Below are 18,618 nucleotides of genomic sequence, written 5' to 3' on the forward strand. Positions count from 1 at the left end.
ATGGGGAGCTCCAGTTCTATTCGTGAAAAAGAAGGATGGGTCGCTAAGATTATGTATTGACTATCGGAAATTGAACAAGATGACGGTCAAGAATAAATACCCATTACCCAGGATTGATGACTTATTTGATCAATTGCGAGGAGCTACTGTATTCTCTAAGATTGATATTCATTCGGGGTATTATCAATTGAAAGTTAAAGGATCTGATGTTGCAAAAACGACCATTTGCACTAGATATAGTCATTATGAATTTTTAGTGATGCCTTTTGGTTTGACGAACGCTCCTGCAGCTTTTATGGATTTGATGAATCGGGTGTTCCGACCATATTTGGATCAATTTGTGGTGGTCTTCATTGACGATATTCTGATCTATTCTCGTACTGAGGCAGAGCATGACGAGCATTTGAAGATCGTTCTGCGGACTTTGAGAGAGCATCGTCTATATGCCAAACTAAGCAAGTGTGAGTTTTGGCTTCAAGAAGTGTCATTTCTGGGGCATATTATTTCTGCGCGAGGTGTTCAGGTTGATCCCAGCAAGATAGAGGCTATTATGAATTGGAAACGACCTAAGAACGTATCTGAAATCCGTAGTTTCTTGGGCTTGGCTGGTTATTATCGACGTTTTGTTGAGGGCTTCTCGATCATTGCTTCTCCTTTGACAAAGTTGTTAAGGAAGAATGTGTTGTTTGACTGTGGCGAGGCACAACAAGAGAGCTTTGAGAAATTAAAGGCGGTTTTGACTCAAGCACCGGTGTTGATTCAACCAGAGTCCGGGAAGGATTTTACAGTGTATAGTGATGCTTCACATTCAGGACTTGGTTGTGTTTTAACGCAGGAAAGTAAGGTGGTGGCTTATGCATCCCGTCAGCTGCGGCCGCATGAGAGTAACTATCCTACTCATGATTTAGAGTTGGCAGCAGTAATTTTTGCCTTGAAGATTTGGAGACACTATCTTTATGGAGAGAAGTGTTACATTTTCACAGATCATAAGAGCTTAAAGTATCTTCTGACCCAGAAAGAACTTAATTTGAGACAGCGTCGCTGGTTAGAGCTTCTAAAGGATTATGATTGCGTGATTGATTACCACCCTGGTAAAGCTAACATTGTAGCAGATGCTTTGAGTCGAAAGACGGTATCGGAGTTGAGGTCTTTAATGGCCAAGATGAATTTATATGACGATGGCACTTTGTTAGCAGAATTGCAAGTTAAGCCGACCTTGGTTGATGAGATCAAAGCTAAGCAGCCCCTTGATAGCTCCTTGCTTTCCATCTTTGAGCAAGTAGAGCAGGGGACAAACTCATATTACGCAATTGATCAGGATGAAGTTTTATGCTTTAAAGGTATATATTGTGTGCCTGATGATGCTGAGTTGAGGCAGAAACGCGGCCAAATATCGGGAATTTCCAGTCAAAGTAGCCTCGTTAGTTATAGATGTAGAAGACATGAAAACATGTCTGACACTGATGGATTTTGAATCCTATTTTCTTTATAATAGGTTACGACAGAGGAGGTAGCATGCGAGATTTGATTCTCTTGCCAGAGATTTTTCCCTCGGTAGCAGTAGGGGACAACATGAAGATGTGTCTGACATCGCTCATTCTATTTGTGGCTGCGCAAAAGATCATAGAAAGAATGGGGAATCCTTTGCTTAAGATTAGATTAGCTCGGTAGAGAAGAGAGATTGACCCGACTGGTCTTGGTCCCAAGGTCCCGAGTAGTTTTGTTAGCTCTATCGCCGAGAAAATCTTAAATTCACCGTTGATCGTTGCTCCGTTTACGACACCTCCCGCACCATCGTGTTCCTTGTGCCGTTCCGAGTTCACCGGTGTCAACCTTATCCGCCGTAGATGGCGGCGCGTGAGGAGGTGGTGCAGTCAAAGATTCGGCCGATTTGAAATCGAGCTCTCCGCCATTCAAAAATTTGAACCGATCGTTGTAAGTATCTCGAAATCGCTCAAAATAATATTTAGAAATTTTTCTGGGATTTTTAGGGCCCCGGAGGACGCCACACGCGCCGCTGCAGGGCGAGTGGCTGCTGGAAACCGGTTTAACCGGTTTTCAACCGGTTCTGACCGGTTTGACCTGTCTGACCCAACCGATCGACCCGACCCGACCGTTGACCTGACCCGACCCGACCGTTAACCCGACCCGACCCGACCGGACCGTTGATACCGTTGACCGTTGACTTTCTTTGACCAAAACTTAAAATGGCTTTGACCGAGCATTAAACGACCGTTAATCTTTTCCGAGTATACCTATCCTGATAGTTTTCGACGTGCCAAATCTGTTTCCGCTGTCCGTTTTGTCAAATTCGAACCCAAAAGACTCCAAATCGACGGTCAAAGTAGTTGACTTTGACTTTGACCAAGAATCTGAATTTTTGAAAAGTCATACTTTATGTTTTTCGACGTCCTGATTCCGATTCCGCAATTCGTTTGGCCAAATTCAGACTCGAAATACCCCAAATTGATAGTCAAACCCGAAAAATGCTTATATACTTAAGAAGTCTAGTTTTGAACAATTAAATAGGATTTGGGACTGATAGATTATTATTGTTTGAAGGTACAAGAGACTCTCCGGATCGTTCGACAACTCGACCCAGCTCTTCTAGATCAGTTAAACCACGTGTGCCATTATTCACGCGTTCGAAAACGGTAGCAGAGCGTGGTGAAACCAGCAATCGGTAGATTTGCTATTTGAACCTATTGTCGATGTGTGTTCCCTACTTATTACTGAACTGTTTTATTGGTTTTAATATATGGTACACCGAATTCATTGGTTATTGTTTTATGGATGCACCAATTTAATGTGACAATTTATGGAATATGGCTGCTATCTAATTTTTGTTTCGAAATGGTATATGATTACCATGTTTTTTGGATTTATGGAATTTATATCACGGTGCAATTGAATTTTGGAATTAAATTACGATGGAATAGCTCTGATCAAGCTAAATGGGCCTAATGTGACTCTTGAGGGCCCCAAGATGTGTCATTAGGTCGGTTTTCCTTTGCTGTGTGCTTTGGGTAAGCTATATGGACTTATTGACTTGGGCTTAAGGATACAAGCTTCAGAGACTATCCTTAAGTCGGTTTTCTTTTTGCTATGTGCATAAAGTAAACTATATGGAAAATAATTTTGAGAACTACTGATGGTGTACCAGAAAAGGGTTTAAACTATGATTTTCAAAAGTTAAACTCTTTTACGAATTTGTGAGATTACTGGACTATGATTTGTACCTATTGACATTTTATGGAAATGTTGGGACACACTGAGCCTAGCTCACCTTTTGAAAATGTTTTTCCCCTTTCAGATACTGTTGGTTAGATACCTCGGTTCGAGCACTTGGAGGATCAACATATCTCTTGAAGTAAATCAGATTGTAATGTTTTTATCTTGCAAGTTGACTTTATTTTGGTGACATGGACCTTATTTTAAATATCGGATTTTATAATGATGACTCTTTTGCTAGTACTGCTCGGTTTATTGTGATTTTGAATTTGAAGACATGTTTTAAATTAAATTATTATTTATTGGTACTATATTTACGAGTTGGATTTTGATAGTATAATTTGTTTATAATTTCATGTTATTTATAATGTGATTTTATATTGATAGAATAACGATTTCGGAAAATGTCTTTAATAATCATAATGTGATCCACTAGACTTAGTCGAAACGCATAGGCCGGGTCTAGGGGGTTACACTAAGGGTGTTAGATCGAGAAATATAGTCTGACCGGTGTTAGATCAGTAATATTACCGGTGTTAGATCGGTAATATTACCGGTCACTGGTGATATATCGAGAAAATCGCCCAGCTTTTCGACGTGACATTATTATCTCGGATTAAATAGGTTGAGTAGGGTGTAGAGTGTAGACGCTAAATTAATCCAACTCAGGCCCATTAATTCCTAACCAAATCCGCACACTCGGCCTATTTTTTTAATGAAATAAGAGTGTAAACTAAAAATTAAACAGAAACTTTCAAATCACGAAACAACATAGTCTTGCTGCAATAGAGAAGCAATTTTCAAAAGTGGCATGGAGAAAATCATGTCAGCAACACCTCTTGTTACTGTCATCTCCGCTAGTTTATCAACAACCTACTTAACAGCCCTGTTAATATGTCTCAGGTCACATTCCATTCCAGGTTTAGCAGCTCTGTAATTCGGTCCAGAAGGGTAAAGCGCGAGCCTCTATGAGGGGTTTGCTGCAGTATACGAATAACCTCCAAGCTATCCACTTCTAACATCACTTGTCTCTCACTAAGATTCCAAACATGAGTAAGACTTTCATGAACATCCCATAGCTCCGCCTCAACGATAGAGCATATTCCAATTGTTTTAGAGAAACCACCATTCGAGGACCGAATAACTCCCACAAACAGTAAATCCATTTCCTGTTCTACGGGAACCATCAGTTTAAAAAACAACTTAATATAGATTATCCTAATTAAAAAACAACCTAGAATAGTTTTAAATGCACATATTGTCCTATCTTATATAGATTTAGATCTTAATACTTATATTAGAAATATAATATTATCTTATTTAATAAAAAAAAATAAAAATCAACCCACTCTCGTCCAAGGCTACACATCCTAACCCCAACCCTCTCCCTCAAAAAAAAATCTCTAAGAAACTCTTTCACCTAACCACTGTCAAAATCATTGTTAGATGACTAAAACAAAATTAAAGTGATAATTTTAAAAATATAATGAGTAGAAATTGAATGATTAAAACAAAATAAAGGTAATAATTGGATGAATAAATACATAATTTATCCTAATATTTTTATATTTTTTAATATTAAAAACAAATATATATAAATTTTTACTATTTTTCTGCCACTCAAGAAATTATTAAAAATATAAAAAATACTAAAATGTTCAAAACAAATATTTTAAAAAAATATGTTGAAGCAATATTCAAAAAAATTCTTTTTGGAGATATTCATGATAGTGACCATTCTTCTAATTTACCCTTCCTATAATCCTAAACCCGGATAAAAATTAAACAATCACTCTCAAGTTTCGCATCTTTACAAACTCGAACATGCTAATGCAGGCAGATAGGGATGACAATGAGACGAGCAATTATCAAAATCATTATATTTTGCAGTCATGACATTTAAAGAAAACCCTTGTTCGAAATGGATTCGAACAGGTCAATGCAAAAATCTTTGAGCAAACCGAATGCAAAGGTAGCATCAGTGGAAATGGGATCAAGTGAAAAGGGTCCACTTCGTTGTGCTCTATTTCATTACTCTCAGAAACAATGTTACCATTAGGACAAGTTCACAGAATTCATACATATTCTAGTTGCAGATGCTAAAAAACGCGCCCTTCTACGGTTTTCTCTTCCGGGATCTGAAGCAACTCTCGAATTCCTTCACAAACCTGCAGTGATTGTATATGATCATTGCTAATGCCAACCAAAACAATATGGTCACCCATTAATACATATCTTTAAAACATACCAGCTTAATCTGTGCTTTAATTGATGCAATTAGGCGGGTATATTCCTCTATTTGCCTGCATAGTGAAATTGAAAAAAGAATCACTGGAGAGAGACAAAAGAAGGGAGAATAAGCTGTACAATTCGGTAAATCTCGGCTTAACATGTGAAGGGTTAAATCTTATGATCATATTCCATTGCAGAGGCTGAAGCTTGTTTGTGTTCTTTCAACTTTAACCTCAACCATGAAACTAACTTGATGATTGAGGCAAAATTAACACCTAAAGTGATTAAGAAAAAGTTGAGTTTGGCAAAACGAGCTTCTCAATCCAGCATAGTGGAAATATAGGAGAGGATGGATGAAGTTTTAAGATTTCTGTTATAGTGGCATTGGTGGATACCATAGGTTTATTGAACTGATGATCCTTGCATAACATGTTAGGTTCCACAATGAGTGAATCGTACGTAGCATTTCTGTAAATTCTGACTGATTAGAAAGAAGTAGGTTATGAGAAGTAGTTCTGTGCTTAAGGCTATAAGCAAATAAGAGACATACAAAGCTTCCAAACGAAGGAGCTTGATCAATTTAAGAAAAATCATATACCTCTCCAGCTTTTCCTCCCTCAATGAGATGAACTTCAATGCTTCTGACCAGGTGAACTCCACATGGAACCCAAGTCCGACATCCACAAATATACGTTGTGTATCTGGCCTGTAAATGTCAAAAGGAAGCCCTCGAAACACCACAACGAAAACATCAAAATTAATATAAATAGATAATACATAATGTTGAGGGATTTCCAGGTTATTTGGTTGGAACCCCAACAACCACTGGTAAGGTATTGTTTTCCCAGGTGCCTATGTGTGGTTTTAGCCCCGGGATTGTGTCTACCTACCCTTAGGAGGGTTCCAGGAGCATCTTGTTGATGTAGAACATGATCCTTGGATCGTTTGGAGGGTCGCAGAACCCTCAAACCAATGGGAAGTTATCTCAGTCATGGTGGGGTTCAATGTCTTGTACTTAAGCTTAAAGGGCATTTTGAACGGCAAATGGAACCATCAAACCAAAGTGCCATTGAAAATGCCCTTTAAGCTTAAGGACACGGCATTGAACCCCACCAAGAGAGAGATAAGTTCCCCTTGGTGTGAGTGTTCCACGGCTCTCCAAACGATCCAAGAATTGTGGTTTACATTGACAAGGTGCTCCTGGCACCCTCCTAAGGTTCGGGAGACAAAATCCCGAGGCTAAAACCACACATAGGCACCCCAGGAAAATAATACCTTACCGGTTGTTGAACAACCCTATTCATGATTGCAACAAGTAGATGACCTATTAACTGAAACGAAAATTATGAAAGTGAGAAAACACTACACAAATGCATAAATTGCAGTAAATTTTTATGCTGAAAGGAATAAAGGAGTAAGCGTGCATGCAAAATATACACGGGTGTATACTAAGAAACCAAAAACAAGAGACATAGAAGACTTACACTTCTGCTTGCATGTACACTTCAGACCCAAGATTAACCAATGTTCGAAGATTAGTTACACTGTTTTTCTCAAGTTTTTTATGTTCTTCCGCAAATCCGAGCTACAGGACAAAGTGTCAAAGTAAACATATACAAAGCTCTATCTTTCAGCAAGAAAAAAAGAAACCCAATCAAGGGAAATGATTTAGCACAAAAAACTATCAAGTAATTGTGTCCTTATTTGGAAGGAAAAAAACTCAGTCTCTAAATAAAAGGATACAAAAATTTTTGCTGGTCAAGAACCTTGGCCCTGCAAAAGTATGGGGAAAATATAATCAGCAATGTTGATATTCCCTTTCTTTTTTTGTTCACATGTATATAATTAGACTAAATATTAGTAGAGAAAATTTTCATAGCGTTCACCAAGATCACGAACAAGGTCCGGTTTAAGGCGGCGATCAACAAATTCTTCAAACTTCTGTATTTTCTCCTGGCGTAAGCTGTCCATTTCTTCTGCCAACAAAGAATTTACCTGTTTTCCACTCGGGATTCAGCAAAATTCTGTTTCAGACATTTCATCGAAAGGATAATGTGTTGGTGCACATGGCACCGAAAGGTATTGAAGAAAAAAAAAATAATGAATGAAGTTAAGAATTGTAGGCACCGAATGGTAGGTGCAGAATTTGATGATTTTTTAACAATGGTAAAATTTTAATTTTAGTTATTGTAATTTAGGGTATTTATAAATTAGTCTTTAAAGCTTCAACTATAAATATCCTAGTTCATTTAGCTTCAAAACCATCTCAAAGCATTCTAGCTTTCTTCCAATACTAGAGAGAGTTTAGAGAGTTTCTTGAGAGTTGTTTTCTCCTATTTATCAAGAGAGAATTATCGTTGTTTTCTCTTTGGTAGATCGAGAGAAGTTGTAATTCATATTTTCTCATAGTAAAATTCTTCTACCGTTGTCCGTGGTTTTTACCCTATATTATTTAGGGGTTTTCACATAAATTTTGTGTATATTTTATCTTTATTTTTATTTTCTCAAATTATCAGTTGCGATTTTGCTCTATTCGTTAACCGTCTTCCGTAATAATTGGTATCAGAGCCAGATTAGAGTGTGTAATATATGCTTATTGTCTTTGTGGTTGCCGCCAAAAGGTGGATCCTCCAACATAAGAAAGTAAGAAGGTATTACTCATTCTTTGAAGGTTCCAGAGAACTATTCACGATAGTGAAATAGTGGGAGCTATCCGAAATAGAAGCTATGTCAACAAAATTTGATATTGAAAAATTCAATTGGAGAAATTTCTCATTGTGGAAATTGAAGATGAAGGTTATCCTGAGGAAAGATGGGTGTCTAGCGGCTATCAGTGAAAGGCAAGAGGATTTCGCAGATGACAGCAAATGGAACGAAATGGACGGGAATGCTATGGCAAACTTTCATCTAGCATTAGCAGATGAAGTATTGTCAAGCATCGAGGAGAAGAAGACAACTAAGGAGATATGGGATCATCTCACCAAATTGTACGAGGCCACATCGTTGCACAATAAAATTTTCCTTAAGAGGAAATTATACACTCTCCGGATGTCAGAATCTACTTCAGTGACGGAGCACTTAAACACTCTGAACACGTTATTTTCTCAGCTTACATCCTTAAGATGTACAATAGGAGAACAAGAACGTGTTGAACTTCTACTTCAAAGTCTACCTGATTCGTATGATCAACTCATCATCAACTTGACAAACAATAATGTCACCAGCCTAGTCTTCGATGACGTTGCATCTGGTGTTCTACAAGAAGAAAATCAACGCAAGAACAAAGAAGACAAACAAATAAATATGCAACAAGCAGAGGCATTGACAACGATGAGAGTGAGATCAACAGAACGTGGCCAAAGCAGCAGTCACAAACATGGTAGATCAAAGTCGAGGAGCAGAAGAATTTAAAGTGCTACAACTGTGGAAATAATGGTCACTTGAAGAAGGATTGTTGGAGTCTAAATAAAAACTTCAATCCACAAGGCAATACCGCAGACACTTTAGATGATGGAGATGCTCTATGTTGTGAAGCGTCAACCACCGTCGAAGGTAGAAAATGATTTGCAGATATATGACTCATTGATTCGGGAGCAACATATCACATGACCTCAAGAAGAGAATGATTCCATCATTATGAATCTGTCTTAGGAGGATCTGTGTATAGTTGTAATGATCATGCCTTAGAGATCGTTGGAGTGGGAACCATCAAATTGAAGATGTATGATGGAAAAAACAAAGTTGTTCGAGATGTGCGGCACGTGAAAGGCCTGAAGAAAAATTTATTATCCTACGGATTGTTGGATAATAATGCAAGCAAGATTGAAACACGGAAAGGAATCATGAAGGTGTTCCGTGGAGTGCTTGTGATGCTGAAAGGCGAAAAGATAGGAGCAAACTTGTACATGCTGAAGGGAGAGACTTTGCTAGAAGCAGAAGCCTCTGTTGCCTCATGTAGTTTAGATTCTGTAATGATATGGCATCAAAAACTTGAACACATGTCAGAACAAGGAATGAAAGTTCTTGTGGAGCAAAAGCTATATCCAGGCTTAACAAAGGTATCACTTACTTTGTGTGATCATTGCATAACAAGTAAGTAGCACCGGTTGAAATTCAACACGTCAAATTCTAGAGGCAAAAATGTTCTAGAATTGGTTCATTCTGACGTATGGCAAGCACCAGTTACATCCCTAGGTGGAGAAAAATACTTTGTCTCATTTATTGATGACTACTCTAGGAGATGTTGGGTGTATCCTATTAAGAAGAAGTCAGATGTGTTTTCAACTTTCAAAATCTTCAAAGCGCGGGTGGAACTTGATTCTGGAAATAAGATCAAGTGTTTCAGAACAGATAATGGAGGAGAATACACAAGTGAAGAATTTGATAACTTTTGCAAGAAAGAAGGAATCAAAAGACAGTTCACAGTGGCAAACACTCCTCAACAAAATGGAGTGGCAGAGCAGATGAACAGAACCTTGTTAGAAAGAACAAGAGCAATGTTGAGGGATGCATGCCTAGAAAAATCATTCTGGACAGAAGCAGTCAATACCGCCTATTATTTGGTGAATCGAGCTCCATCAACTGCAATAGAGCTGAAGACACTAATGGAGATGTGGACTGGTAAATCAGCTGATTATTCAAACCTTCATGTATTTGGAAGTATTGTGTACGTGATGTACAACTCCCACGAAATCTCAAAGCTGAATCCAAAATCCAGGAAATGCAAATTCTTGGGGTATGCTGATGGTGTAAAGGGGTATCATTTGTGGGATCTCACTGCCCGCAAAGTGATCATTAGCAGGGATGTTATCTTTGTAGAAAATAAGCTACAAAGAAAAGAAGAAGATGGTAGCGCTGAAAAGTCAGAGACTACACAGATACATGTGAAAAAAGAGTTTGAACAAGGAGATTCTTCTGAAGCAGGACCAACACATGATGAACAAGAACCAGAGAGTTCTGAAGCTCCAACAACTCGTCAATCAGATCGTGTGAGAAGACGTCCCAATTGGCACTCAGATTATGTTATAGAAGGAAATGTTGCATACTGCCTTTTAACAGAGGACGGTGAGCCATCAACATACCAGGAAGCAATAAACAGCTCAGATGTTTCACTATGGATGATGGCGATGCAAGAAGAAATTGAAGCCCTTCATAAAAATAATACGTGGGACCTTGTGCCACTACCACAAGGAAGGAAGCCAATTGGTAACAAATGGGTCTTCAAAATCAAGCGAAATGGTGACGATCAAGTTGAGAGGTATTGTGCAAGACTGGTGGTCAAAGGATATGCTGAAAAAGAATGTATTGATTTTAATGAAATATTTTCTCTTGTGGTTCAACTAACAACAATTCGAGTAGTTTTGGCAATGTGTGCTACATTGGACTTACATCTATAGCAGCTAGATGTTAAAACAACTTTTCTTCATGGAAATCTTGAAAAAGAAATTTATATGCTCCAGCTTGAAGGTTTTGAAGAAAAAGAAAAGAAGAACTTGGTTTGCAGGTTGAACAAATCTCTGTACGGTCTGAAACAGGCGCCGAGGTGTTGGTGTAAGAGATTTGATTCCTTCATTATGTGCCTTGGATACAACAGACTTAATGCAGACCCTTGTGCTTATTTCAAGAGGTCTGGTGATAACGATTTTGTAATATTGTTGTTGTATGTGGATGACATGTTGGTTGCAGGACCCAACAAAGATCATATTGAAGAATTAAAGGCACAACTGGCTAGAGAATTTAAAATGAAGGACTTGGGATCAGCAAATAAGATTCTAGGGATGCAAATTCACTGAGACAGAAGTAATAGGAAGATTTGGCTTTCACAAAAGAATTACTTGAAGAATATCTTGTCAAGATTCAGCATGCAAGATTGTAAGCCAATTTCCACCCCTCTTCCTATTAACTTCAAATTATCCTTCAGTATGAGTCTTAGCAGTGAAGAAGAGAGGATGGAGATGTCTCGAGTACCGTAAGCATCAGCAGTGGGAAGTTTAATGTTCGTTATGATATGCACAAGACCAAATATTGCACAAGCAGTGGGAGTGGTTAGTCGGTACATGGCGAATCCTGGCAAAGAGCATTGAAATACAGTAAAGAGGATCCTGAAATACATCAAAGGGACCTCAAATGTTGCATTATATTACGGAGGATCAAACTTACTAATCAATGGGTATGTAGATTCTTACTATGCAGGAGATTTGGATAAAAGCAAATCTACAACAGGATATGTGTTCAAAGTTGTTGGTGGAGATGTAAGCTGGGTTTCAAAATTACAGTCAGTTGTGGCTACATCCACAATAGAGGCAGAATATGTAGTAGCTACACAAGCCAGTAAAGAAGCAATTTGGTTGAAGATGATATTGGAGGAGCTTGGGCACAATCAAGAGTATGTCTCTCTATTTTGTGACAGTCAAAGCGCCTTGCATTTAGCAAGGAATCTAGCATTTCATTCAAGGATAAAGCACATACGAGTTCAGTACCATTTCATTCGTGAAAAGGTGGAAGAAGGGACGGTAGATATACAGAAGATCCATACCAAAGACAATATAGCAGATTTCATGACGAAAGTGATCAACGCTGATAAATTTACTTGGTGTCGATCCTCATGTGGTCTGTCAGAAACGTAAGCAACATGATGGTACAAGGTAGAAAGAATGATGTGAAGATATGATTGTTCCAATCAAATCTTCAAGTGGGAGATTGTTGGTGCACATGGCACCGAAAGGTGTTGAAGAAAAAAAATAATAATGAATGAAGTCAAGAATTGTAGGCACCGAATGGTAGATGCAGAATTTGTTGATTTTTCAACAATGGTAGAACCTCAATTTTAGCCATTGTAATTTAGGTTATTTACAAATTAGTCCTTAAAGCTTCAACTATAAATACCCTAGCTTATTTAGCTTCAAAACCATCCCAAAGCATTCTAGCTTTCTTCCAATACTAGAGAGAATTTAGAGAGTTTCTTGAGAGTTGTTTTCTCCTATTTATCAAGAGAGAATTATCATTGTTTTCTCCTTGGTAGATCGAGAGAAGTTGTAATTCCTATTTTCTCATAGTGAAATTCTTCTACCGTTGTCCGTGGTTTTTACCTTATATTATTTAGGGGTTTTCACGTAAATTTTGTGTATCTTTTATCTTCATTTTTATTTTCTTAAATTATCAATTGCGATTTTGCTCTATCCGTTAACCGTCTTCCGCAACATAATGGGCATAAGCTTTTTGATATATTGTATGTTATACTACAAATAAGTTCCTTTGAATGCAAAAGTCCTCACCAGGTTGAGGGCCAATGGATTGAACTTCTCCGAAAGTTCACAAAGTTAACAAAAGAGAAGAAGCCTAGCTGCAAGACGAATAAGGGAAAGCAAGAAAAAGCAACTAATTTTTTAAGCTATGAGAGCCCGCAGCTGGTAGAAGGATTGACAAATTTGCATTTGAATCAAAACCCCGCCGAAATGTCGTAAATGGCAAAATCACCCGAATAATATAAGGGTAAATTACAAATTTCAACTATTTCACGTTCATCAATAAATTTTGACCATATTTCTGTTTTGCTCATTATATTTAAAAAATTTAATTTAATTGATCAAATTTGATATATTTCTGTTTTTAGTTATTCCATTGTTAATTATTTAACGATACATAGTATGTTATTTATCTTTCAGAAAATAATGAAATTATCACATAATTTTCTTTTAAATTTATGAGAATACCTTTAAAATCTTTCTTTTCAATTTTCAATTTAATTATTTAAAATTCTATTTGGTTCTTCGATGTTAAAGAATTTTCTTTTAAATTTCAATGGTGGGAAGGTCGAGAGAAAGGAGACGAACAATATATTTTAATTCCATAATAACCGGGAGTAGGGATTATAGATCAAAGTTGTTTTCTCTAAATTTTAGGATGATTTTTTTTTAGTTTTAAATATATTTTGAGGAAGTCTAAATTGATAGATCGATAGGGATAATGAGACGAGTTCGTCAATTAGAAGTGACTAGAGTGACAAGTGTCGTGAATATGATAAAATGAAAAACAAAATAAATGATATGACTTCCATGTCAAAAAACAATTCACATGTCATTTCGTTGTTTCTGATTTAATATCTAAATGATAAAAATAGAATAATTCAAAAGTCAAGTGATTAGATAAAAATATTTTAAAATTTAATGACTAAAATAAAAATATAGTTAAAGTTGAATGATTAAAATATAATTTACATATAATATAATTAACTAACTTTGTTATTTACTATTTTTACGATTTAAATATATCAGAGGTATGTGTACTATTTTAAAATTTAAAATTTAATCTATATTATTTTGATGGAATTGAATCTTTGTATTATTCTTTTTTTTAAGATTTTAATATATTCTTTAACAGTTATAAAAAATAAAAATAACCTTTCAATCTTTTAAGGTTATAAATAAAATTATTAATCATTTAATATTAATTTTTAATCATTTATGATTTTTTAAAAACTAATAAAATTATCATTAATTAAATAATATATCAATCATTCATAATTTTTAGAGATGAGATTGATAAAAATAAAATATAAAAGATTAAAAGGTTATTTTATTTTTTATAATTGTTAGGTTAAAGATTAATGATAAAATAGAACAAAAATTAAGTGAGGAAGTAAGATTTTCAAAAGAAAAAAAAAACTAGTATAACAATTCAATTGTACAATGACCAAATTTTAAATTATAAAATAATATAAGGATCTTAGGAGTATTTAAACCATTAAAATCAATGGTATTTACTAGGGTTTCTTATAAAATTTTCCGATTATTAACATATTGAAGTTTTTTTTCCTTAAAGAAAATAGAGAAATTGCACAAAAACCTGAGGAAATCGACGAGAATGTCCATGGAATTGAAAAAAAAATTGTACTTTAATTTAACCAAAACTAGAAATCGAGATAATTAAAATAAAAGAGAGATCCTCTTTGCTTTGCAGTGAATGGGTAGATGGAGAGCTGTTGCTTCTTCAATTCTCTTGAACTACTTAAACAAGCTCCCCTTCCCTTCTCATAAATTCCTGTCACCCAGACCTGTTTCCCGATCCCCTTCTTTGAACCCAGTTCCCCGCTTTCTCTTTACTACACATTTCTGCGCTCTGTCCTCTCAAATTTCAGTTTATACCAGCGATTTCGATCATGAGTCTCCTGAATTTTCCCACCAAAATATTGGATTTGTTTCCCAAGAAGAAGAAGAGGAGGAAGTCGGCAAGATACCCATAAAAGCTTGTTTACTTTGCACTAGGTTTGCTTCCTAATATTCGATGTTTTATATTCGAAGCTTTAGGTGTTTCTGGATAGTTCAATGGTTATTCAAGATATTCCTTTTTCTGGATAGAATGATTCGATGCCTATGCTTTTTGTACAGTTTGTGTATTGCTTTTTAGTTGTTGGTGGGTTGGTTTTTCTCAGACTTATGGTTTTGGCAGTATCGATTTGAAGAGCATGCAAGCTGAGAATTTAAGCAACATTCTACCTTCTCGTTCATCAAATCATATTGCCCTCAGATTTTGTGATTTCCCTCCAGATATTACTGTAAGATGTTCGGCAAAAGATTTTGTTTTTCTTTTCCCTACTTCAGTTAAACCTATCCGTTCGTGGTTATATTCTCACTATTCAGCAATTGCCCGTTTAAAGGAGATTTTGCTTGTAGCCATTTCCTTGATCATTGAGATATTTATTGTTTTGAATTGTTAGAGGTGTATTAGTTCCTACTAATGATCGGTTTTAAGGCTTACCTATGATTGTTACAAGTTCTCTCAGCATTGAGCATGATTACAAGTGAGTAGCGTAATGTTGAAATTTGATTATGATTGTTTCCGTAGCACCCTCGGTTGTTCTTAGTTATTTCCCTTTGGCTACCGTTATCTCTACACTTCAATACTTAATTCCCCTATTAACAAAGTTGTAAATGCGGCGCTGTTCATTAAGAATGTTATGAGTTGACTAACAGTTTAGGATGAACTTTAAGTGTTATCTTTGTGAGAATCTGTCAAGTTTGCTAATTGCTTTTGTTATTGTTTGATTGAACAATATCTTTTCTCCAATTGACTTTAGGCACTTGGAATTAAAAAGAAAGCCAGTAGCTGCCGTTATATGGTTGTTTTTTTAGTATGGATCAACTGTCTTGTTTAACATTGAAGACCATGAAGTTGAGAGCCACCTCGAAATGGTTAGGAAACATTTTTCTGGATTGCTTACAGAAATGAGGAGAGATGGTAAATTCTTTTACTATCTTTTTTCTTTCATTTCGGGTTGAGGCACATGTAATGTCCTATATTACAAACTAATTTTATGTTTTAGGTTTGACTGTTTGCATTAGATTATACTATAAAAGAGCAGCCGCTATTGACGAAGGATATGCAGGGAGGACCTGACTACATTGTTCTCAAAACTTTAGACACTGATAGCATCCGCGTCATCGGAAGTGTTCTTGGTCAAAGCATTGCATTGGATTATTTTGTTTCACATGTACTACAAGAAATTTCCACGGAAGCATAAATATTTAGCTTATTACGAAAAAAGGTGTTTGTATAGATACCATACTTCTCATTCCAAATGATTCCCGGCTTGAAAGCCTGTTACTCTGCAAGGTATTTCCTTTGGAGATTGAATATGGTCTCTCTCCATGTCTCTCAGGTTGATGGGATGGTTGAAGGGTTTGCTGACATAAATCTTGCAATGGAAAGACTGGAACTTTCACAATGGATAGGACAAGCCTCATTAAACTCGTTGGAAAAGCCAAATCAAATTTGGCAGATGTAATTCTTAAAGTTGGTCTTTTTGAGAGGTATTATCTCTGGCAAAATTACTTGCCTTACACAATGCTGTAGAATGCAGCACATTTTACTCGTTTGGATTTGTTTACCAAACCTGATATTTGTTGGTTTTGTTTCATTACCAGATCAGAAATTGCTTGGAGAGAAGCAAAATATGCTCAAATATATGAGTACCTTCGAGAAGAGTATGAGGTGACGCAACGCTTTGGGAATCTGGATTTCAAGCTAAAATTTGTGGAGGTACCTTCATGTTTATTTATACTTATATTAATTTCATACCTATTGATTTCTAAGAAATCTTTTTCAAAGTAAAACATGCTGTGGCATGTTAGAGCTTCGGTTGTAATTTAACATTTACTTCGTTTATTGCAGCATAACATTCGTTTCCTTCAAGAAGTTATCCAAAATAGACGGTCCGATCTCTTGGAATGGTGTATCATTTTCTTGTTTACTATCGAGAACGTGATAGCAATATATGAGATTGTCCGTGAATCAACCGGGGTATCTCTGTAAATGGCTAGCTGGTGAGGAAGTTAGGGTAGGCAAGCTGGTTACAGTAGGAAAAATCAAGCAGATTATAACTGAAAAGTACGGGAAGATCAGTTGTAGCATACATTTTTACGCCGCAAATTATTGGCACTTCCAAGTATCTGTATCAACTCTTCTGCTGCAGGCAATCAAAGATACAGTTTAATATTTCTCAAAACCATTTGATTGATTCTTGCATACACCCAAAAAGTTAATATTAAATATGAAGTAAAACATCTAATCTACGTAATTAAGGATTAAGTAATTAATTAATATTAAGTAAAACTCTTTTTTCCTAAGATTTTTCCTTTAAGTAGCTTCATCTTTCTATTTTCACTTTGGTCAATAGCGATATCGATTTTAGTATTGATTATCGATCGTTGAGACTTCTTGAATTTACTCTTTTTTATATATTATTTTCATGGGCGGACCTTCATGAGGCCAATATGAAACCTTGGTCCCTCCCTCCCGGTCAATTTTTTTAAACTATTAATTAATATTAAAAAATATTTTTTTAAAAAAATAAAGAAAATTTATCCAGCTACCCTCAATTTTAAAAATTGTATTTATGAAAAAATAATAATTTGCTTCCCTTTTAATTTTTAGTTTTTAATAATTTGCTTTTATGACATGTTTTTTTCTGTCTTTATTATATGTTTTCTTTTGTCTTTTGGTATGTTTTCGGTCGTTTTATCGTTCTTTTCATTTTTATCTTTTTTTTTCAGGGTTGAATTTAACGACGTCTCGACTGATCAAGATGACACTTATTTGTTATCATGATAATCTTCCATACTTTAAACCATTAGATTGGGATACATTCATTGATAGTTTTCTCACGTTGCTCGACTATGATATGTGATTTATTGATGATCTTTCAGTAGTTTTCATCATTTTTTATGGTTCGTTTACCGATGTAATCATATATATTTGTATTTATCTTTGTTCAAACAATTTGGTTTAATTTTTTAACATTTTCATTATATGGTCATTGAATGATTTTAAGTGGTTAGTTTCATATGTTAATCGTTATAGTAAAATATCTTAATATATGTTTAGTTTTCAATTATAATAAACATTCATTGTAGTTCTGAGTACTTTGACCCGGCCTAGACGTTACACCCGAATTTGGAAAGTCACATTGATCACCTAAGTGATCTAGAATTTAATTTAAAACAATTTATCAAATATTAAATCAGAATTACAAATATTTATACAATTATTATCACTTTATCAAAAAAAAATATTTCATCAAAATATTTTTTTAAAGCAAGACTCCAATCTTCGAGATGTCGATCTAATTATAACATCCTGAAATATTTGAAAGGGAGAAATAAAGGGGGTGAGCAGAGCTCAGTGCGATCAAAAAGTGTGAATAAACAAAATATTCAGAAAAATAATCAACAAGTATAATCACAATCTGAGTCATAATATTCATGGTACGAAAAAAATATACAAATATAATGCACCAATACACTGCACACCGTCCAAAGAGTAAGTTCCCCATAATCACTATAAGTTTTAACTACAACACACCATCCAAAGTGAAGTCCGCTACAAAGACAGAGGCCATTGAATCCGAAGTGAAATTTACCCCGTCGGGTGAACACACTGAACTTCCCTTATTGATCTCATCCCAATGTGTCATGACATAAAAATATTCATATCTGAATTCCAATCAGATCCGAATGTAAAAATATTTACATAATATCAAAACCCAAATACATAGCATAAATTACGAAGCTAATATATAACATGTGTCACATAACATATTTATTCGAATTGAATTTAATATAGTAATATCACAAAAAAAGTCATGCTTCAAACCAATTT

The 18,618-nt window shown here is 35.6% G+C and overlaps 2 pseudogenes; one reads left to right on the top strand and one right to left on the bottom strand.

Annotated features, from left to right (window-relative positions):
- Window positions 1-5,222: 5,222 nt before the first annotated feature.
- Window positions 5,223-7,340, bottom strand: LOC120198077 (annotated as a pseudogene).
- Window positions 7,341-14,315: 6,975 nt separating this feature from the next.
- Window positions 14,316-16,944, top strand: LOC120197843 (annotated as a pseudogene).
- The last annotated feature ends 1,674 nt before the right edge of the window (window positions 16,945-18,618 follow it).

This window comes from Hibiscus syriacus, unplaced genomic scaffold, assembly GCF_006381635.1.
Source record: "Hibiscus syriacus cultivar Baekdansim isolate YM2019G1 unplaced genomic scaffold, ASM638163v2 tig00117056_pilon, whole genome shotgun sequence".
NCBI lineage: Eukaryota > Viridiplantae > Streptophyta > Magnoliopsida > Malvales > Malvaceae > Hibiscus > Hibiscus syriacus.